This window comes from Leptonychotes weddellii, chromosome 12 (genome assembly GCF_054177405.1).
Source record: "Leptonychotes weddellii isolate Sample4059 chromosome 12, ASM5417740v2, whole genome shotgun sequence".
Classification (NCBI taxonomy): domain Eukaryota; kingdom Metazoa; phylum Chordata; class Mammalia; order Carnivora; family Phocidae; genus Leptonychotes; species Leptonychotes weddellii.
This window is the reverse complement of record NC_138380.1, coordinates 16,945,221-16,968,346: the sequence shown is the minus strand read 5'-3', so window position 1 is coordinate 16,968,346 and position 23,126 is coordinate 16,945,221. Positions and strand designations below refer to the sequence as shown.

General features: G+C 42.7%; 1 protein-coding gene across 1 annotated transcript in view; it reads left to right on the top strand.

The window, feature by feature from the left end:
* Positions 1 to 23,126, top strand: part of EXOC4 (exocyst complex component 4) — a 675,757-nt gene that overhangs the window by 489,632 nt on the left and 162,999 nt on the right. The gene's annotated exons all lie outside the window — the stretch shown is intronic.

The following is a 23,126-nucleotide window of genomic DNA, read 5'->3' as shown; positions in this document are numbered from 1 at the left end:
TTTTCTACCCAAAGGTTATTATTCATACCTACTTCTTCAGATGAGTATAAATCACTACTACTTTCTCCACAATCCTATCAAGAAAATCGGTCAGTTGCCCATCTTCCCACTCATTAATTCCAGGAGTCACCTCAAACTGTACATACTCTGTTTTACTTTTGTACCCAATGGAACTTCACTGTTTGCTCCACCACACACATTGTGTTCTTACCAGTCTGACATATGCAGTCCTTCCTGCTCAGTCTTCTTTCCCTGTCCTTGGCCATACATCTCTGCCGTGCTTTCATAAGAGGAACAGCATTGCTTTATCCTTTTCCTCAGATTCCACCCCATTTTTATATCCAAACCAAAAATCCCCTTCAGAAGGCCATTCCTATTAAAAAGAAGGTCTACACTACCTCCTGAAAATATCTGCGTTTTATGTGAAAACCACACTAAATTTTCTACTTTGACTGTGACAGATTTTTATCTTACTCATATGGATTTGTTTTGTTTTTGATTTAAAAGTGACTTTCCTTAACTCAAACCTGAAAGTCCAAACGTATGTCTTGAAATTAAGATTGGTGTGTGTAAGTAGCCTCGACATCATGGGAACTTCGGTTTGTAATGCTGCATGTTCTCTCTTTAAATGAAATTGATTGAATAAACTGTTACCTATTTAGAAGGATGATATGGAGGCCGACTCTGGCTAGGTAGGCACCTGCTTTATGCTGTTTTCCTAGTGTAGGAGGGCAGTCGCAGCATCCACACAAGCAGCCGTCTTACGAGGGGTGACGGAACATTCCATTCAGTTGAAATGTACTGAGTGTCGCCGACTAGCAGAGACAGCGGGATTGGTAACAGAGCCTCCGCCCGTGGTACTGACTGGGACATCTGGGCGTTAGACTCCTCCCGAACCATCCGGAATCTGGTTCTCCCAGAAAAGTCAGAAAACCCTTTCGTGGGGCTCGGTGGGCTTTCTCCCTAACAGAAACACTTCACGTGTGGCAGCTCTCCAGCACCACTCCTGCCACGTGTCCCAGCCGTGCCATTCCCCTCTCACCCAGCAAATCACATCTGTCTTGATACCACTTGGGAGCTTGGGTGAAACAAAACGCTGCACTTCCTGTTACGGTGCAGTGAGTTAAAGGCGGCTGTCCTTACTTTAACAGGTTAAACGTTCACTTTAGAATCATGTCAGGAACCCAAGTCACAATAACCTGGTCTCTGCCGCCGTCGTGTCAGAGTGTGACGGGCACTCTTGTTTTTCGGGGGGGAAATGAAATGTCTCTGGTTGACTGGCTAACCTTGTCGGTCTTAGAGGGTTTAAAAGTACATAAAGGCAGGCGTTCGTTCACCATAATAAACCAAGAGACTTTGCAGTGATTCTTTGATGACTGCTCTCAACTCCTCACTCCCCCCCATATACACGCATGCACTGCACACATGCACATACATGTCCATGCGCACGCGTGTGCACACACACACACACTGGGGAAAATTTTAATTTATAGCAAAAAAAGAGTAAAACACGATGCTTATTTTATATCTCCATAGTTGAAGATAACTGTGTTACGTAGAATGAAGTATCCTGTATAACATAGCTTCTAACTGGTCTGATCGCTATCTTCAAAAGCACATATGGCATTTTCTTGACCCCTTCAAGTCTTGCATATGATATTTTTAATACATGTTTCTTGAGTGAAAATATGTTTGGGCAGAAGTAAGTACGCTTTTTGGTATGGGAGAGCCTTTCAGAAGCCAAGAATACCAGGGTACAAAAATTTTGTTGGATAGCTTTAACCTTTCAATGAAGGTCCCGTCTATTTTAAACTGAAGGTTCGGGACTTGAAAATAGTTTTTAATCCAGGGGTGTTCTGGTAAATGTTCAACAACCTGCTCTCTGGGGAAAAAGAGTGGGGGGTAGGTAGGGGGAAGGTCAATAAATCAAACCCTGGTTTATAGTGTTTGCGAATCTCTGTAATGTAACTACTCCTACCATGGACAATTTTAATCTTACCAACATGGTGCTGAATGTTGAGAAGAGGTGCACGGTATCACACCATTACATAGAATTCTCACCATACAGACACAGTAGACTCAAATAACCTCAAGAGCATGGATAATAATAATAATAATAATAATAATATGTGTTGGTTTATTAATGCCTGTGGTTCACCAAGTCTTAAAAATGGAACAGTTCACTCTTAAGAGCCAATAGGGCCCAGCTCCAGCCCATCACTATTTTTATCACAATGTATTATAATGGCTAATTTAATTGTTTGCCTCCTTTCCTAAATAATGAGCTTCCTGAAAACGTGCACAATGTCTTGTTTTACTCACCCTTGCATCGCTAATGCCTAGCACATAGTAGGTACTCAGGTGTTTGTCAACTGAATGAATCATTTCAATCTCACCAAATTAACACGCCTTGAAACAAAAGATGAGAGTTTCTTTCCCTAAAAACTACATTTTATTTTCTTGGTTTTGGTCAGCTCTGACAATATACTTACTATGAATGTTCATCTCTCAGCACTTCAGTGTATGAAATATTAATGTTTTCAATATTGTGCAACTGGGGCGCCTGGGTGGCTCAGTCGTTAAGCGTCTGCCTTCGGCTCAGGTCGTGGTCCGGGACCCTGGGATCGAGCCCCGCATCAGGCTCCCTGCTCCGCAGGGAGGCCTGCTTCTCCCTCTCCTACTCCCCCTGCTTGTGTTCCCTCTCTCGCTGTGTCTCTCTCTGTCAAATAAATAAATAAAATCTTTAAAAAAAAAAAAAATATTGTGCAACTAAAGATATGTGAGTTATTCACGGGCATAGTGTTCAAAGAAACAACTCATATAATATAGATATGTTCAGGAACTATTTTTCAATAGAATGTCAATTTCTTTGATCTGTTTGTGTTCTTCTAAACCAACAAAACGCTACCAATTCTTGTGATATGTAGATTACTTGTCTTTATAAAATTGCAAAACTTTTTACAGTTTTCTCTGGGTCCTGCAGAACTCCCATGTTTTCAGCCTAAAGCTTTGTCACTGACCAAAATTAGAAGTTAAATGCACTTAAGGCATTTTAAGGAGAAAAGAATATTCTTCCCATAGCATAGGCTAACACTTCCCAAAATGTGTTCCACAGGATCCAGTTGGGGGATGTTAATGGTACTGCATGAGAACCAGTTTCAAAGTAAAAATGAGCTGGGGAAAAAACTACTTTAACATTAAACAGGTATTTTTACAGTAGTACATTCCAGAAGTGGACACAGTATATACTGTTTCCCCATGAATTTGTTTTCAGAAGAGTTTCACATGATGCTTGAAAAGTATCACACTTGTATATGAACAGACTTCCAGAATCATGTAATGTTTAGAATGGAAAGGCCTTAAAGGTTACCTAGGTCACCTCCCCACTCCCCCCACCTATCGGAATCCATTTTACTTCACCTCTGCTGGATGGCCATCCAGCCTTTGCTGAATACCTACCCTAGCAGGAAACTTAGCACTCCCAAGGCAGTCTACTCCATTGCTGGACTCCTGTCCTTTTTCGTTTTTTTTTTTTTTTTTTTTTTCTTTTTTAAACAAAGTTAGTCCTTGTGATTGAGCCAAAAATCTCTTTCTCTGTACCTTATCCATTACTTCTAGTTTTGCCACCTGGAATATTAGCAAAACAAGTTTGCTTCCATTTCTTCAAGATAATTATCATGTTTCCCAGTAGCCTTCTCTTCTTTAAATGGAACATTCCCAGTTTATTCATCTCTTCCTCATATGAATAATTTATATTTACTCTCTTCTGAATAATTTATATTTCCCTCTCCAAATGAGATACCTAAAACTGAACATAGTCAGCTGTGGTCTGCCAAGCACAGACGTTTAGCTTTCCATTCAGCAAATACTCCTGGAGCCCCTGTTCTACTTCGGGCACCATGCTAGACAGTGGGAAAACAGTAGGCAATAAGAGGCAGGTCAGAGTTTTCATGGAGCTTACTATCTAGTGGCGGAAAAAGAAACCAGAAAATAATAAAGAAGGTGATCTCAAGTAGTCCAAACTGTTATAAGGGCAATAAAACAGGAACGTCTGTTATGCCAGAAAGTGTTTCAGAAGGAAGTGGCTTGTTTTCGATCAGTGGTAAGGAAAAGACTCTCAGGAGGTGATGTTTGAACTGTTGTTGAATGATACAGAGGAACCAGGAGTGAGCATCTGTGGGTAGTGGTGTCACAGGGAAGAAGGACCACGTGTTGGAGCATAGCATACTAAGAGAAGCAGAGAGTGAAATGAACTTCTAAAGAGTAATTCCAATTTATTTTATCTCCATTGATAGGACAGTGATCTACATTTGCTAGGATATTCTACTACTGTTAATTCTGGCCAGAATTTTTGATTGTTGCTATTATTTTTCTAAACCTGATCAAATTCTCAATCCTGTTGATTTTTGATAAGTTAAAATCCCCAGCCTTTCTCTTTTTTTTTTTTTTTAAGATTTTATTTATTTATTTGACAGAGACAGAGATAGCGAGAGCAGGAACACAAGCAGCAGGAGTGGGAGAGAGAGAGCAGGCTTCCCGCCGAGGAGGGAGCCTGATGTGGGACTCCATCCCAGGACCCTGGGATCATGACCTGAGCGAAGGCAGACGCTTAACGACTGAGCCACCCAGGCGCCCCGCCTTTTTCTTTTTTTTTTTTTTAAAGATTTTATTTATTTATTCGACAGAGCGAGAGAGGGAACACAAGCAGGGGGAGTGGGAGAGGGAGAAGCAGGCTTCCCGCGGAGCAGGGAGCCCGATGCGGGGCTCGATCCCAGGACCCCGGGATCATGACCTGAGCCGAAGGCAGACACTCAACGACTGAGCCACCCAGGCGCCCCCTTTTTTCTTTTTTTAATGCTCTTGACAAAGCCAGTAGTTTGGAATTTAAGGGAAAAACATTTGTTGCTCTTAAAGTCCATAATTTTGGTTTCCTGCTTATCAGGATAATGTTGAACCCTGGCTTTATCGTCAGTACTGATTGCAGTAGTCTCAGTTGTCTGGGTTTTTAAAATTTAATAAATCTTATATGTCCTTATTCAAAATTGTTAATTAAATTGTTGTACAGGTTATTTCCAAGGACTATAGTCTATTGTGAGTGTCCCTTCGGGTTTAAAGAACCCAGGAAGCAACCCTTTCTTAGTATATAGCCTTTCAACTGCCTGCTAATACTTGACTCCATGACCTGTCATCTACCCCATATTTTTACCATAAGGCTAGCCCTCAAGATACAGGAAGACCTGTAGATCACTCAGTCTGCTAATCCTGTAGGAAAAGAAAATTAACGTAACACCTTCGTGAATGCAAGATCGCTCTTAGATCACATTTGCTTTTTTAAAAGCTCATAACCCAAAAGATGATTGAAATTTAATCAAGTCTTTCTAAAATGCATTCTGTCCCATTGTAAAAAAATGAATAAATAATCACAGCATCTTCCTGACTCCAGTCAGGCTGGAGATTAGGGAGTAAGCAAAATTCATGGAGTCGTCTTTGACAAAAGCAATGTCTCTAAGAGAAAGGAGCCTCAGGATCTGCTGTCACCTAACACCCTTGCGTCACATGAATTTGCCCAAAACGAGTTTATATTTGTTGAGCCCTGGCACAGTGACCTAGAGGCCAACACTTTGTTAAGAACACAAAACATAATAAATAAATACAAGACCGTCAGTACCTTGGCTCTGAAGTGCCCCCCTTATAGGCCTAGAAGATCTGAGATGGGCTAAGTTCCTAGAAGCTAGGTTTAGTCAATTAACTGTCTTTTTGCTCCTCATGTTCAGGATCCAGTGAACGATTCCAGCCTGAGGTTAAGCGCAGTGCGGCTGGGTGTTAGGCAGTCAAGGTGGGCTCAGGCTTCTTGGGACCAGTGCCGTCCTTCAGCATGACGCAAAGCTAACTGGGCGCTTAGTCACAGCAGGAGCACCTGCCTCGTAGAGCTGGCCGGGTTCTGTCACCATCCACTCCTTCTTAACCTTGTTATTGGCAAGAGCTCATCTGTTGTTTTGGTAATCGTCGCCTCTATTTTATGGGGAAAGAAAATCCTTCTTTGCCTTAACATCTGAGTTGCTTAGCATGCGGCTTGGGCACCCCCGAGGCCCCGCAAACCATTCGCACATGTTGCCGCTCAGTCATCTTGAATCCGTTTGGTCCAGTTCAGCAAGTGTTTATTGAGCCCTCCCTATGTGCTCATGTTCATATGCATTTCTGGGGGCCCAGAGATGCTGTTCTGGAGACCCTTCCTGCTGCGGGTCGGCTTTAACCTCAGAAGAACCCGTCGGTTCCTGTCGGCTGGACAGCATCCGTACTGCACTGTTCCCTGCCTCCCCGTCGAGAGCTCCTCGCCAGGTGTGTTCCCTCGCTGGCTTGTCTGTGAGCACAGAGGCACTCCTTAGCAGGTTCTGGCGGTTCCCAGTCCCTGGTGGGTATGCTGTGTTGACGTTTGCCGGATGGAGGTAGCCTGTCGACCCTCGGGGTGGGCTGCGCACAGAAGCAGCAACCCTCCCCAGGAGCTGGTCGGCAGCAGCCTCATCGGAGAGGGGCCGCGCTCCCGGGAGACGGTGTGTGTGAACCGGTCCATCCCGTCGGACTCTGGGGCGAGGACTCACGATGGCAGGCTAGCAGTGTCATTGTACACTTGCCTCTTCAGACGCTGACCGTGCTCGGGGTGAGTGGGGGTGGGGCTTGTGAGACACCGGGCTTGGGGGGCCCCGGGGACTGATGCAGGGAAGGGCCCCGAAGACCCTGAGGACAGCATCCCCTCACCCGTGCGTGCCCTCTCTTATTGGTATCCTGGTTACTGGGTATTTTTCTAGCTCATTCTCCTCCTGGGCTCAACTGTTCAAAAGAGAAAAACAATTAATCCTGTACTTCATATGCTCTGAAGCTAAAAAGAGGGCAAGAGGGAAGAAGTTTACATCAGACCTGACAGTCTTACTGATCGTTGCCAGTAAAAACTGGCAAAGGGAAAGGTAATCGGAGCCTCGGGAATTCAATTCACTCTTTTTAATCCACTCAGCAGATATTTTATTTTTAAAACACAAGCGCAGCCGTCAGCAAAATTGAGAGACTCTGTGGGGCCCCAAAGCACTTTAAACTTTGGAGCCTCTTAACCTCCCCCCATCCCTACCTTCAAATAGTCCCTCTCAGCCACTCCTTTTGGAGGGTATCCCCCCCACTGTCTCTTTCCTTTACTCCCTAGAAATCAATTAAAAAAAAAAAAAGAACTTGTCTTTTGGCATTAATTAAAGAAAGAAGGAGCCCTATGAACTAGACCATCAGTTAGAGGCTCGTGTGGCATATGACCCCTACTTCTTGTGAGTCACCAGTGGCCCTGTGTCTTTCTTATATGCAGGAAATAGGTAACACAGCACTGCCCTCCAGCTGACCATGTGTTGTAAATGGCTCTCCCTCGTATTCCTGGGGTACTGGCAAACTAGCTGTTTTTAGCCCCCAAGAGAACTGGACAGTTGCTTCTCATGTTTTATGAGCTTTTCCCAGGCATTATTAATAGAGAGTAATTTTGCCACTTTTTACTCCTTTCTCAACCCTTCTCAAATCACCAGCCTTCCTGGAAGGATCTAATAATCTGAACCAGAAAACCAACTTAGTTTCACCTGTGAATTTTAATTGCTACTCTCTACTACAGTAGAAAGATTTCTCCTGTCCAGTAAGATATGAAAAGAAGATATAAGAACACCCATGTCCATATGACCTCCCTTGCTGGGCGGACAGGATTGCTTCTTGATCTCTCTTCTCAAGATGCCAGCACAGTTGCTTTTGGAGGTGCGTGGCTTTGAGTGTAGGGCCTTGAGATCCATAGGTTAACCTATATAACCTTCAGATCTCCAAATTAGTATTCTCTGTGCTAAGTGCCCAAATGGTGATGTAATAGTACTCTTAGCATAGAATGATGAAGGATTCTAAAAAGCATGTCTACCTTTTTCTTTGGGGAGAGGGTAGAAGCAACCAGTGACAGGAAAAGTAGGCATCATGTCAGTGTTTCATCTGCAAGTCGAACTAGTTAACCCTGTCTTCCCTTTCACACTTGAGAGCATTGGCAAACTATTATTACATGTGTACACCTTAGTGGGACAAGCTTCGATTTAGAGTCTGGCACCTGGTTGTAAGCCTTAGGCTTTACCACTTTTTAGCCCTGTAAATGGATACTATCCCTTAACACCACTGAGCCTCAATTTCCTTACCCATAATCTGAGATATTTACCTTACAGCCTTGTCTGGAAAATTAAATGACCTGGAACATGACAAGCACTTGGCAAAGTGAAACCCTACACGAATATTGACTTTAAAAAGCTGGCCTGTATAGTTCAAAAACATGGCCTTTGGGGCGCCTGGGTGGCTCAGTCGGTTAAGCGTCCGTCTCTTATTTTGGCTCAGGTCATGATCTCATGGTCGTGAGATCAAGCCCCGCGTGGGGCTCTGTGCTCGTGTGGAGTCTGCTTGTTGCTCTTCCTCTGTTCCTCCCCCCACACTTGCTCCCTCCCTCTCTCTCTCTCTTTCTCTCAAATAAATAAATAAATAAAATCGTAAAATAAAGGGGGGGGGGCAAGGCCTTTGAAATTAGACATGGGGATGGATCCAAGCCCTGCTACTTGCTAGCTGCATGGCCTTCCGTGTTCCTACCAAACATAACTACTGATAGCCTACTGTCGACAGGAAGCCTTCCGTGTAACATAAAAACTGATTAACGTATCTTATTTGTGTATATGTTATATAATGTATTCTTACAATAAAGTAAGCTAGAGAAAAGAAAATGTTAAGAAAATCATATGTAAGAGGAAAATATATTTATAGTACTGTACTGTATTTCGAAAACTCCACATGTAAGTGGATCCACATGGTTCAAACCCATACTGTTCAAGGGTCAACTATAATACCAATTTGACCCCTACAGCATCAGTATGGGGATTAAATAAGTAATGCATAAAAGAATACATTATGAATGCAAGTTCTGCACAGTCATAAATGGGAAAATATGTATGTGGTGCTGTAGGGACTAGAGTTGGTTAAGCCACCTGGGACATACTGCCCAGGCCTTATTCCTGACATTGTCACTTACCAACGTGTGACATCACCTCTTTTGTAATTGCTTATCTTCCTCTGTCACCCACAAGTGTGGGAATTACTTGAAACTCAAGAGACTGTATTCTCACTGCATGTGCATCTCCTTAGTGGCTTATCTGCCACGTAGAGGTGCTCAGGAAAGGTCTTTTGCATAAACACGTATGTGATTTTTTTTTATCTGCTATTCGTCTTATACTGTGGTACCTCATAGGTATCACTTTGATTTGTAAAGATGACCATCAGTTGGAATTGGTAGGGCAATGGCCAGTTCAGGTAGCTTGTATGAAACCCACAACACTGCTTCCTTCCTGCCTCTCCAGGCCTCTGGATTCAAGTTCTTTGCTCAGTAGGATCTTATCTAAGGCCAGAAATGCAGTAGAGAAGTAGAACATTTTTTGGAAGTAATACCTCTACTTGATCTACCTGGATGATTGCCTTCTAATATCCTGAGACTAAGCAGACATCTTTTATTTGCCAGATAGATCTGATGAAGACACTCTGAGTGCCTCGTGGAATACATCTTGGAAACTCCTTGAGGGTAGGGATTTGGCATTTTGCAGGTGCTCAAGAAGTGTTGATTCTGAAATTAATAAATGGGGTTCTTTGCAGTTCACAGACCCCAGAGTTTTCCTGTGCTTCTGCCCCATGGCAGTTAATCCAAACCCTGTAGTATTCAACTATTTTCAAATAAATCAAAACAGTGTCACCTTCTTAAGCATCTCTTATGCTTCATCTGTTTGGAACAGCAAGCGGCATCCTGTTGCAGCTTGCTGTCCGATCCCAGGGCGCATTTCAAATTCTAATTGCTTATTCTGTGACAGCCTTCCACTCCAGCAGGTCTCTGGGCCGCCATCTTTGGTACCCTCCCGCCGCTTGACTCTTCTCCCCAAAACCTTGCAAAACCCCACCCCTTGGCCCCAATTTGATTTTCCAGTACCTTAGTCCACTTGTCTCATTGGTCCTCTCTGGTTGAACTAACTCGACAACCACTGTTTGTGCAGTCTTCGTTTTTCCAAGCAGCCATTAGAAGTCACCACAGCTCCTGCTACATTTCAAGCACATGTCCCAGAGGTAGCGTAGCAGAACATCAATCTTCGGTGCCACCTGGCTCCCTGTTATCTAAGCTTTTGTTTTGTATGTGGCTGTTTTGTCAGGAGCTTCCCTTCCTCTCTTCCCAGCACCCCATCCTGAGAGAGCGTTTCTGAATATGACAACCATCTAAAGACAAATTATCTCCTCACAAAGTTAATTTCTGTTTCTCAGCAGGGAGGCCACTGGCTCCCACTGGGTTTGCAAGTGCTGCTGTTTGGCTAATGGATGAGCGGCTCTTGGCTCCGGATGCCCACACCGAAACTGCCGCAGCGCCTACCTCCCCATTTACTGTAATTTCCTACTTGCAGCTGGTGTTAGGAGACCTAAATGGGTTTATTCACAGGGTAGTGGCTTCCAGTCATTAGCGCTGGAAGGAAATCAGATTGAAGATGAGGACCAGAGAGCTGCTTTCGCGTCACCGGTGATCAGTTAGGACAGCTTGGTTGGTGTTTTTTTTTTTTTTTTTTAGAGAATGAAGTCACAGAATCCTTCTAGAGGTAGAACAAATGACCTAACATAAGAGGTCCATCTCAGAGTTTTGAGAGTTGAGAAAGCAGGGAAGTCTTGCGCACGTTCCGTGTACCAGATGCTGAAGCGCAGGCTGGAAAATGCCCTGAGCACTCGGAAGTGTCGTTGGCATTGTTTTGTATGCTCAAGCTTTTTTAAAATGCAGGAAATTCTGTAACAAGTAGTTGTATCGTCATCTAGAAAGCCTAGCCAGAAGCGACCTGGAAATTCCTGAGAACCTATCTGGAACGCTTCTGTGGAGTTATAAAATGGCTCCTTCTAGAGGTCAAACAAGGTCAACTATTGGCAATTTCGCGTAGTCCCAGCTATACTGTGCTGGCTTTTTCGATACCATTCTGAAGGCCAGCCGCACCGTAGATTGTTTTCCCCTTTGAAAAACTGCAAAGCCTGTAGGCCAGTGCCCATATGTCCTTGAGAGGAGCCCAGCTCTAAGCTGTAAACTGCGTGAGTCAAAAATAGGCCTCCGCATTGCAGGCCTCGGGGAACAGCTGGTCACGCAGGCTGGCTCACACTGGCCAGCTGACGTCCCCTCGCTCAGCCTCGTTTCCCACAGTGCTTCTGCACGCTGCAGTCCAGCTCATGGAGCAGGAGAGACCATCAAACTAGAAGTTCTGAGGAAGAAAGGAAACGAGCCAGCAACTCCTCCTTCCTAAAAAGCGCCACTTACAGTGAAAAACTTCGGGGTCTCTGGGGAGTCATTTGGCCGTTTGTGAGAGGGGAAAAAGGAACCCTGCAAAACAAATGCAAAACTCCTCCCCACCCTCCACCCCTCCCATATAGCTGCCATGTGACTTTGGGCAAATATCTTATTTTTTTTTATTTTTTATTTATTTTTTTAAAGATTTTATTTATTTATTTGACAGAGAGACACCGCGAGAGAGGGAACACAAGCAGGGGGAGTGGGGGAGGGAGAAGCAGGCCTCCCGCAGAGTGGGGAGCTCAATGCAGGGCTCGATCCCAGGACCCTGGGATCATGACCTGAGCCGAAGGCAGATGCCCAATGACTGAGCCACCCAAGCACCCCTGGGCAAATATCTTAATGTCTAATAGTTTTGGTTTCACACTAAGGAAAATAATATCTCAGAGAAATGTTGGCGAATTGAAGATCAAATAGTAAAGTATCTAGTATATAGTCAAGATACATAAGTGCTTAATGGATGTTATTTCTCTTTTTCCTCTTATTTCCGAGTTTTAGGCATGAATTTTAAATCTTTAGGTCCTTAAGGGGCACGCCTGGGTGGCTCAGTCCACTGAGCATCAGACTCTTGATTTCAGCTCAGGTCATGATCTCAGGGTCATGAGATTGAGTCCCACATCAGGCTCCACGCCGGGCGTGGAGCCTGCTTGAGATTCTCTCTCTCTCTCTCTCTCTCTTCCTAACCCCCCCCACTCCCCTCCCCATTCCCCTCCCTACCGCTTGCGCACATGTTCTTTCTGTCCCTCTCAAAAAAAAAAAAAATTCTTTAGGTCCTGAAAGAGTACTAATACCCTGTGCAAGCACCTTAAACTTTTAAAAGAGCCTTCACATACATATAATCTCATCATCTACCTAAATGCATTGTAATCAAGCCATGCATGGTGTCAACATGTATATGTTTTTTTTTTCCATGTATCACTAGAAATAATTCAGGCACCTCAGCCAAACTCAGCTATTCCCCTTGACATGCTGAGAGCATTCTTCTATGTTCTTATTCTTTCACTTTTCTCTGCTGGGATGCTTTTCCACCCACCTTCAAATATCTAAATATTACTAGCTCAACTGTTATCTCTTTCATAAGGCAATGGTTATTTCAAGAAATAAATAATAATCGATAGCTAACTATGTATAGGGCGCAATGCTAGGTGCTCTGAGTTACATAAAAGTGAGTAAGACCAGGTTTTGCTTTCAAGAAATTTAAATTTTAACACAGGCATATGACACATACATCTAGATCATGAACCCTCTCTCATTCATCAAAATATTCTTAGTACTTTTTGCATATCAGGTTGTTGTAGAGGATAGAGATGGCCTTTGATTTTACTGCCTCTCAGTACTGATTGATTAAGAAAATAAGTGCCAAAAGTTGATTAGTACAAGCAAAATTGAAAGCTTCTGAGTTTTGGGGCGCCTGGGTGGCTCAGTCGGTTAAGCAACTGCCTTCGGCTCAGGTCATGATCCTGGACTCCCAGGATTGAGTCCCGCATCAGGATCCCCGCTCAGCGGGGAGTCTGCTTCTCCTTCTGACCCTCCCCCGTCTCGTGCTCTCTCTCTCTCTCTCTTAAATAAATAAAAATCTTTTTTTTAAAAAAAAAAAGAAAGCTTCTGAGTTTCATAAATAGTGGTCCTAATGAACCTAGGTGCCAGAGCCCATATGCTTTACCCACAGACCCTTAGTCAAAGCCTGTTCCAGAAAAGTGTCTGGTTTTCTGGTTCACAATATTTTAAGCAGCAAATTAGCTGTTGCAGAAATTGACAACAATGAATCTACTACTCCTTTTTATTCAAAGCATTGAGGTTTAATGGCTGCTAGTCTCTATAAGAAAAACTATATAAAATCATAAAAAAAATATGCTGGTCTGGAGCCATTTAAGTGGGTTGCAAATTGCTCTACCTGCTGTGATAGCCTTTAAGGGCATGGCTTATTGCTAAACAGAAAGGTTGATGTTAATAATGGTGAATCATTAATTTGTAATGAGTCGTTATGAGGTTACCTTAAGATCTGTGGATTCTACTCCAATGGGCAAGAAAGTATGAACTTATTTATTTACTCACTTTTATTTGAAGTATAGTTGCCACACAACATTACATTAGTTTCAGGTGTACAACATAGTAATTCGACAAGTCTACACACTGTGCTGTGCTCACCACAAGTGAAGCTACCATGTGTCACCATACAATACTATCACAGTATCATTGACTCTATTCCCTATGCTGTGCCTTCTGTCCCCATGACGTACTCATTCCATGTCTGGAAGCCTGTATGTCACCACCCCTTCACCCATTTTGCTCATCTTCCAACCTCCCTCCCCTCTGACAACCACCAGTTGTCTGTGTTTATGGGTCTGTTTCTGCTTTTTGTCTGGTTTTTGTTTTGGGGGATTTTTTTTGCTTTTTAGATTCCACATATGAGTGAAATCATATGGTATTTGTCTTTCTCTGACTTATTTCACTTAGCATAATACCCTTTAGTTTCATCCATGTTATCACAAATGGCAAAACCTCACAAACTCCACATTATTATTTTTATCAGGGTTTAAGCTTTTGATGTTGTATCTAAATCACAAACCAAAATTTATGTAGATTTTCCCCTATGTTTTTTTATTTAAATTCAGTTAGCCAATATATATAGTACATCATTAGTTTCAGACGTAGAGTTCAGTAATTCATCAGTTGCATAGAACGCTCAGTGCTCATCACATCAAGTGCCCTTCTTAATGCCCAATCACCCAATTACCCCATCCCTCCACCCAGCCTCCCCTCCAGCAAACCTCAGTTTGTTTCCTAGAGTCTCTCATGGGTTGTCTCTCTCTCTCTGATTACTGTGTGGCTCAGTTGGTTAAGTGTCTGCTTTGGGCTCAGGTCATGATCCTAGGGACCTAGGATCGAGCCCAGAGTCAGGCTCCCTGCTGAGCAGGAGCCTGTTTCTCCCCTGTGTTTTTAATAGGACTTTTATAGCTTTGCATTTACATTTAAATATATGAACTATTTTAAGTGAATTTATGTGTTAGGTGAACGTTTGTGTCTTTATTCACTTTTTTTCCATATTTGAATATATTTTAGAGAAATCATCAAAGATGGGAGTGTAAGAAATTATATATAACAGGTATGGTTGTACTGGAATTTTTTTTGTTAAATATTATTTTGAAATAAGTAAACCACCTGTTAGGAATTGGGATTTTGAGAAATCCTGGTCTGAAAAAAGAAAGTGAATAGTGAAGAATTATTGTGCATGTAAAATGGCAATAACAGGGGCACCTAAGTGGCGCGGTCAGTTAAGCATCCGACTCTTGATTTCAGCTCAGATCATGATCTCAGGGTCCTAAGATTGAGCCCCGCATCAGGCTCCGAGCTCACAATGCAGGGCAGGTTGCGGGGTCGGGGGGGGGGTCTGCTTGGTATTCTTTCTCTGCTCCTCCCCCCCGCTTGCCCTCTGCTTGTCCGCTCTCTGAAACAAAATAGCAATAACAGTACCTTCTTCACAAGGCTGTCCAAAGAAGTAAGTAAATTAAAGTGTAAATTTCTAACTTGCATATTGCTATGCAAACTTCCTAACACCTGGTGGGCACTCAGGAGAAGCTTGGTGTTGCCATCATTTCCATCATTGCCATCATCCTTTTGAAGCATGCAGACCTTCTGCCCCTTCTCACTCAAGCGGTCCAGCTTCTTCCTTTTCCAGAGACCTGGGTGGTAGATTTTCTTTTGGGGAGCTCCTTGAGGCAAAAGGAAGCTCTTAATCCTTTCCCCGGAGAAACAAAGATTTGGTTCTTTTTTTGCAAATGGGAGCAGGGAAGGAGAAGAATCTCTTTTGAGTCCTTCTTCCCCCCCCCTTCCACCTGCCCCCCTGCATTTCCTGTGTCAGACCACGATTTAGTGTCTCAGAAGATTATCCTGCCACATCTACTTAAATGTGATACATGGTATGACCTGTAGGGTAACAGCGGAAAACTCTAATCACTTACTTAAACCTCCCAAAGACTAATTTTTAGAAGCCTCAGAGGTAGGTGTGCATATTGAAAGACACCAGGTCCTCTCACTAGAACCCTGAGCAAATGTGTATTGATTAACTTAATTAAAGGAAGATGATAGCGTGTGCACTGCACTGTGAGTTATCTCCCTGTATGATTCCGAGGGATCTTTAAAGCATGTGTGCTAATGGCCTTCTCATTTAAACCAGCATGAATTTGAGGTTATTTCATCAATTTGGGAATCAAATAATTGCCAGGAACACAGAAGGTAAAAAATAAGAAGGATTTGCTCTTGTAGGTAAATTATAATACTTTAAACTGTCTTTTGGAATAATTCTAGGTGGAGTTTGGTTCAAAGAGATTCTGCTTTTCCAGTATTAAAGGCAAGAGCTCTTTAGCTTTTATTTATTCTTCTGATCTCATTTCCTGGCTTGGGCTGGGGTCATAGAACCATGAAGATTTGATTGGGCCATTTGTTTGGGAAACCTCCAATGTGAGTATCTTTAGGTCATTCTTGGAACAGGCTCCGCAGAGGATTTTCTGATCTGCTCTCTGGAGATCGAAGGCCTCCCTGCCAGCATCCAGGAAACCAAATGGGAAGAGAATGGGAGAGAGGGCTGGGGTTTCTTGGCCTCCAATATGCATAAATTCACTTAATTCTCCTGTTGTTTTTTTCCCCCCATTCTTAATTGTTTATCCTGTCTCCTAGTCCAGAGATCTTCTGTTTTACAGAGAATAAGCCTTCAGGTTTTTACCAGAGATGAGGAGAGACCACCCTGTTTTCCACTGGGGGGAAGGATCTGAGAAACTGACTCCCTCCTAAATAGACTTTCAACTAATCCTTATAGTAACCACTCTTTTCCTTTTGCCCCCACATCCAGATGTGCCTAGGGCTGTCGGAAATTCACAGCAGATATTCGTTTGCTTTTCAGCTTTCCACTTTCTGACCTAGGATTGTACTTTCTTGAGTCTATTAGAACCATTGACCACTCTGATGGGCTTTCCAGCTTCCAGAGTTGTGTTACCTTTGTCTTCTCCCCTCCTGTTCTTCTTAATCCTTAGAGGTTTATGTCTTGGACAAAAATAATCTCTTTACTGTCACTTCAGAGATTTGGGGAGCAAGAGAGAATAGATGTGTTTGTTAAATCTGTTTTCCTTACCCAGAAGTAAATTCTCACCTAGGTACATCATTCTCACTCCTGTTACCTGTGTCTTTACTCAGAAGGCCCTGCCTTGCCTCTCCTCTCAGGTAACTGGAGGAATGTGGAATACCTGTCCTCTTTCTTTTCTACCTCTGCATGCCATTAGGGTCCATCCATCTTTTCTATCCACCTTCCCTGAAGGCCCCAACTCAGATTGTAACTTGTCTATAAAACCTTTGAGAGTATCTCAGGCCATGATGAAAAGCGCTCGTATATTCCACATGTGGGTAGCTGAATTTTTGTGTGTACATCTTTTATATCCTCTCCAAGAAGACTAAAACTGGACTGTGTCTCCTAATGCCCTGCCTGGCCTGAGAATTTGGGATTTAAGTTGCCAAGGGGAATAGTGGAAAAGAGCACGGGTTTGGAGTAGGATCAGTCCGAGGGCAGCTCTGGGCCCCATGACCTACTATGTTATCTTGGACAGGGACTTGAACTTTTCTGAAGCTCCCTATCTTCTCTGTCAGATGAGTTACGTGAGTACTAAATGAGATGAAACGTGTGGCACTGGTTAGCATAATCCCAGGCACACAGAGGTACTTAACAAAGCTTGGTTCCCTCCACCCCCCACTCCCCACTTCTGTGTTTACATCTCCTTAGCGCAGTAGGAGATGCTTGTCGTAAATGCTCAAGAATATTCACTAAGCGATTGTTACGGGAAAAAGTTGATAAAGAAAGGTTAGACATTATTCTTCATTAGACATTATACTTTTCTGTATCCAAGTTGTACCACATCAACCGGAGTTTTATGGCAGGAAATCCTTACTGCTCAAGTAAGGGGAGACCAGGGGAGCAGGAACACAATATTCAATAAAACTGAAAGGACCTCAGTCTCAGTATTGGCTTTACCAAAGCCATCCTGAGGCTTGCAGCTGTGCTTCCTCTCTGCAATTATAAAAGTGAGAACTGTGTTAACTAACTTCCAATTCAGTCCACACTCTGCCACTTGGGATCTGGAAGCTAGCTGATTTTTTGACCTAAGGTGCTCTGCTGTGTAGGGTTGCCAGTTATAATTATATGTTCAGGTGTCAATTAGCAAAATAGCCGATTATTTGGCAGTTTGGAGTAATGAGATGAATCTTGCACTAATCTTTGAATTCAACAAGCATTTGATAAGTGCTATATACACAAAAATTCTCTATCGGGCTGCACCTAGTAATGTTATATGAAGAGCTGGAGGTCAGAAATTTTAAATGTGCATTCCTTTGTGAGCTCATGAATTCTCAATTATTACTAGAATCTTGAGCAACAAAGAAAAAGGCAGAAAGTTTTCCATAAAAAATAGGTCTCAGCCATACACACACAGTGTCCCTTTGTATTCAAGTGACAAGAATTTCAAAGACAGTTACCTCATGGAAAAGATATAATGGAAATTCATTTAGTGAAAAATACATTTACTGAATATGATCGCGCTTGACTCGGGGGAAGCCTTGCTGAGTGAGACAGATTGGCTTTCTCCAAAGATTGCCAGTTCCCTCTGATAGTTGAGCTTTTCTTCTGTGTGGTTCAGAGCTTTGCATGCACATTTTTCTCTGTGCCATATCTAGATGTGCATACAAACAGTATTTGTTGAGTTCCTGATCTTACGTTCTTTTTGCACAGTTTGTCATTAATGTTCACCTAAAGCTTGCCAGTTCATGAAATGTCCTCTGTCTCCAGCTTGACCTCTGTCCATATCCAGAAATAAAGAGTCTACATAGAACAGAGAATGAAGATGCAAGACCTCACTTAGGGAGCGTGCAGATGGGTGGCACCATTCTGCAGGGTTCTCTGGTTTACCACTCGTGGTGTCTGTAGCGTCTTCGAGAACACAGACTCAGGCCTTCTCCGAACTTACCTTCTCAAACTCTCTTTTTCACACTTGACCTCTTTCTTCATTCCTCAGATTAGAGTAGATAATTTGTTTTTCATAAGCTCTGCCATTTTCGTTTGTCTCCCTCTTCCTGCATTCATTTCTTCATTGTGGTGAATCTGGGACTTTATGAGGTTCAAGTCTCTAGATTGCTGTCCATCCACTTAGCTGAGAATAGATGTATTCGGTGCATCACCCCCATGGTTTGTGGCTGCCGGCTCCTACAGGCTTCTGAGAGCTGGTTGTGAAATTTTCAGAAATTTTGTAAGCCGGCTATTAAACACAGTCATTATTAAAAAGTAAGTTCTAGGGCGCCTGGGTGGCTTAGGCAGTTAAGCGTCTGCCTTCGGCTCAGGTCATGATCCCAGGGTCCTGGGATCGAGTCCCACATCAGGCTCTGCTCAGCAGGCAGTCTGCTTCTCCCTCTTCCTCTCCCTCTGCCCCTCCTCCTGCTCGTGCTCACTGTATCTCTCTCAAATAAATAAATAATCTTAAAAAAAAAAAAAAGTAAGTTCTAAAATACTAAAAATAAAGGAAATAAATACTCAAACCCATCACTTCTTGATTATTTTACATTTTACTATTATCTATGCTCTTGGGTTTTTACATCAATTGAGCTAATGCCAGAAATACTATATTTTTTCTGGATGTTACTGGGCATCTCTCCCCAGCTGTAAGTTCAGGGACATCACATTGGTAGTGAAATCTAGCCATGCTGGGAGTGTATCCACATGGAAACCAGCAAACACTACCAGTCGGGACTCCCTCTGTCTCCCTGGAGAGCCAGTGGTCAAACATTTCCCAGCACATTGCCAGTCACGGGACTCTCTCCTACTGCCAATATTACCGTCACTAATGACCTTCAGCCACATCAATTACCGTTTCTCTTCAAGGTGACAAAACTCTTCCTCCATTGTGGCCATGCCTGCCTTCCATTTCTTTGCCCAGAGCCCTCAGGAACGCCAAGCCCAGATTTTTACAGTTGACCCATGGCCACTCCTCGGCTGCCCTTCCCCCCATCCCGCTCATCTTAATTCTCTCTTTGTACCCCTGTTTTCTCCCTCCCCCTTCCTTCTCCTTCCTCCTCCTCCTTATTCTTCTTAAAAGCCAGGGCTCTGGAGCCAGACTGACTGGCTTTCCTCAGACGGTACTATTCACTGTATTGTGTTACCTCAGGCTTGTTCCTGAACTTGAGCTTTGAATGCCTCAGTTTTATCATCTGGCAAGTGGAGATAATTGTATCTACCTCATAAATAAATGAGTTAACAGTTTAAGGGCACCTGGAATAATGTGTGGCATACAATAGGGAACATATGCATACGTATTTACCAGAATCTACACTTGGAGCTGTTATCCAGCTCTGACCTGCAGACTTGCTGTGTGGTGGAGAGTTGAAGTTCTCCATTCTAGAAGAGCAAAAGAAACACATGAAAATAAGGAAGAGCAGACCTGGCCTTGGGGTGGTGACACAGGAACAGTAGCTCTAGGGAACCAGGGAAAGGATTAACAAAATAAACCAGAGGAGGGGTCGAGAGCAGGAAGGGAGACAACAAATAAGAAGAAAAATAGTCGCATTTCCGCATAATCTGCGAAGATTCAAACATATGTAATATAAACTTTTTCTGTCTTGTTGCAAATATATGTCCCTGGAAAATAAAGGGATACTTTAGAAATACATAGAAAATTCCCATTTTGATTGAAGCAATTAAGCCAATTTGGAGCCTCATTCTAGGCAGAAATGTGGTTGTCACACACTGAAGGTACTTAGGCTAAATCAAATTTGTATTGAGCAAGAGCCATGGAGACCAAGTGAGAGATGTCTGTCCGTGTCTATGAAAACCGCAAGCCCAGGAGCCTCAGGACCCATTTGTCTGACCATCTGGAAATCTCTAGTGATCTAAGCACTTAATTTTACCCTCATTTTTAGAACAAAAGGGAAACAATACAAGAAGAAAATGGGCAGCAGGGACATTCTACTTTTCATTAAAAAAAAAATCTTAGTGATAAAAGGAGCAGAGAGTTTAAAAGAAAAATGAGAAACCATTAAAATGAATTGAATGCTCTGTCTGTATTTTGCAGTAGGCTCTATTGTTTTCAGTTACATGGGAACTGTGGTAATTTTATGAATCATTAGAGTTTTCTTTCCAAATTGTATCCGCATGCTCTTAAAGTGCCTTCCAAGTTACCCACGTGAAGAGACTTTGAACAATTTTATTATTCCATTTAATACTTTTGAGTTTTGTATTAATTTTGTGTTTTAAACAAATTTATACTTAAAATCCAAAGATAACATTGTGACAGCTGAATCTTTGTGTACTTAATTTCTCTTGCTTTTAAAAACATATGAGTCTGTCTCATCTTCTCATCCCTGGTCTAATAAGAGACTCTAGAATAAATATGAAGCCCCAGTTTGGTAGAATGATGACTTCCTACTTAAAATCAAAACCCACCCCACCCCAAGGTTGAGCACAATCACAACAGTTGAACGCTGTCCTTTGGCATTTGTGTCTCATTAGGCATAGTGATCTGGAAAGAATGTGCTCTGATAGTGATTCCTAACCCCTCCAATCGTAATGCAGTGGTCCCCAGTTCAGTCCCACCTGGGCCAGCCAGTCTAACATGGGATGCACAGGAAATGGGAAAACTAGGGTCAGTGTAGTGTTTGTGTGTGTGTGTGTGTGTGTGTGTTTTCCAGTTTACTTTCTTGGAAAGGACTTTTTTCTGATATTTTCCTCCATTTTCTTAGTGTTAAAATATTCATGTTTTTATCATACTTTTATAAAAAGAGTGGTATTGTAAGTGATCCGTTTTTGTTTTGTTTTATTTTAAACATCATAACTTGGCAAAATAAAGAGTTGGATCTATGTTGGTTCATTTATTTTTCCTGGTTGGTGAACTCCTAAAGTCTGGAAATTATTGTACATGTGTTGGCTATATCCTTCCCAGTGGGCGTGGGTGTTTGCTGTGTGAAGAGATTGTCTTAGAAGGAAACACATCAAAGCTTCACTATTCTGATTTTTTAACCGCTAACCGTTCTTGGATTCAGGAGCAAAGCTGCTTTCCTGGGCAGTATGTGGGTGGTTCTCCTGCCATTCGTTTCACACAAACTTTGGCAGGATGCTGTTGAATTTAGTTTATCAGGATCCATTGTGGTAATTTCTGATCTCATGTAGGCCTCTCTCTTCATCAAAAATGTAAATCCAGGAAGGATAAATGCGAATGACTCATCTCCTAAACTTGGGAAGGTGGGTTAAAGGCCAAGTTGGTGGGCAGGCTGGAATGTCACTGTGGTTGACAAAGAATATGACACTCCTCGAGAATGAAGAAAGGAAGAATAACTTGTTCAGTGTCTCAAAGTTAGCCTTAAAACCATATTCGGAGTCCAGGTCTCCTGTGTCTTCGTCATTTGACTTTTGCCCAGCGGCGCATACTGGTTTGCTCAATGTGCAGCGATCATATGGAGCCATTAACTTTATTCCTAGAATAGGCTGGGATGCTGGGTTTGCAACAGCCAGTTTTGTCAAAAACAAGGCCTATTTTTTAAAAATGTATTCGCTCTTCACAAATTTTATCGTCTCTCCCAGGATGAGGCATATCTGAGTTGTATCTCTACCCTTGAACAAATTTTCCCTTGTGTGTGCATGCTTGCACGCTTGCTCAAACGCTGTCTCCCCCAGCCAGTTCCATATGTTCTATTTTACTGGAAGCCAAGCTCCCTGCGCATTCTTCTCCTAAGAGGGCTCCAGATCTCACCTCTGAGGTACATGAGTAACTGAGGCTGAAACAATGTGTAGGGAAACTTGTCAGCATAATTGATTGTTAGATGGAATGAGCCACCGAAGACAGGTGAGCCTGCAGAGTGGAGCGAGTGTGTGCGAAGTGTGTGTCTCCCACTGGGTCGGCCGGACTTCCTCCTCTGACACGTTGATTTATATATTCGTAACGCTTCCCTAACGACTCGTGTCCACACTGTGGGTCACTGAGCCTCCTGCCAAAGAGGAAAAAAGAAGAAACGTAAAGGTCGTTTACGAAAAATTTATACTTAAAATCCAAAGATAACATTGTGACAGCTGAATCTCTGTGTACTTAATTTCTCTTAATTTCGTTTCGAGTGTCATATTCTTTGTCAACCACAGTGACATTCCAGCCTGCCCACCAACTTGGCCTTTAACCCACCTTCCCAAGTTTAGGAGATGAGTCATGCGCATTTATCCTTCCTGGATTTACATTATTGATGAAGAGAGAGGCCTACATGAGATCAGAAATTACCACAATGGATCCTGATGAACTAAATTCAACAGCATCCTGCCAAAGTTTGTTTCTTTGCCGGCAAAAAAGAAGAAACATAAAGGTCCTGCTCTGTCAATTTCCAGCTTTGGTTGGTTGTTGGCACTAAATGGAGCAGCTAAGGACGCGAAATCTTTAAAAGGACAAAATAATCACATAAAACGCTTGAATAATACTACTACCTCAAGAGAAGGGTTTCTGTGAATACAGATGCTTTGTAACATGACAGAAACGAGTCAGAGTGGAACGAGGATTTGAGAAATATAAAGAAATGCAAACACTTAAGGCCACCTTTGGTGGCAGCTTGATATTCTGGAGTTCTTTAAAAACGTCTTCCTAAGTGTTATACTTGTTCCTTGAAACTGCTTTAAGTGTTAGACTTGCTAAAAAATAGGGATGATAAGGACTGCTCCACTTTCTCACAA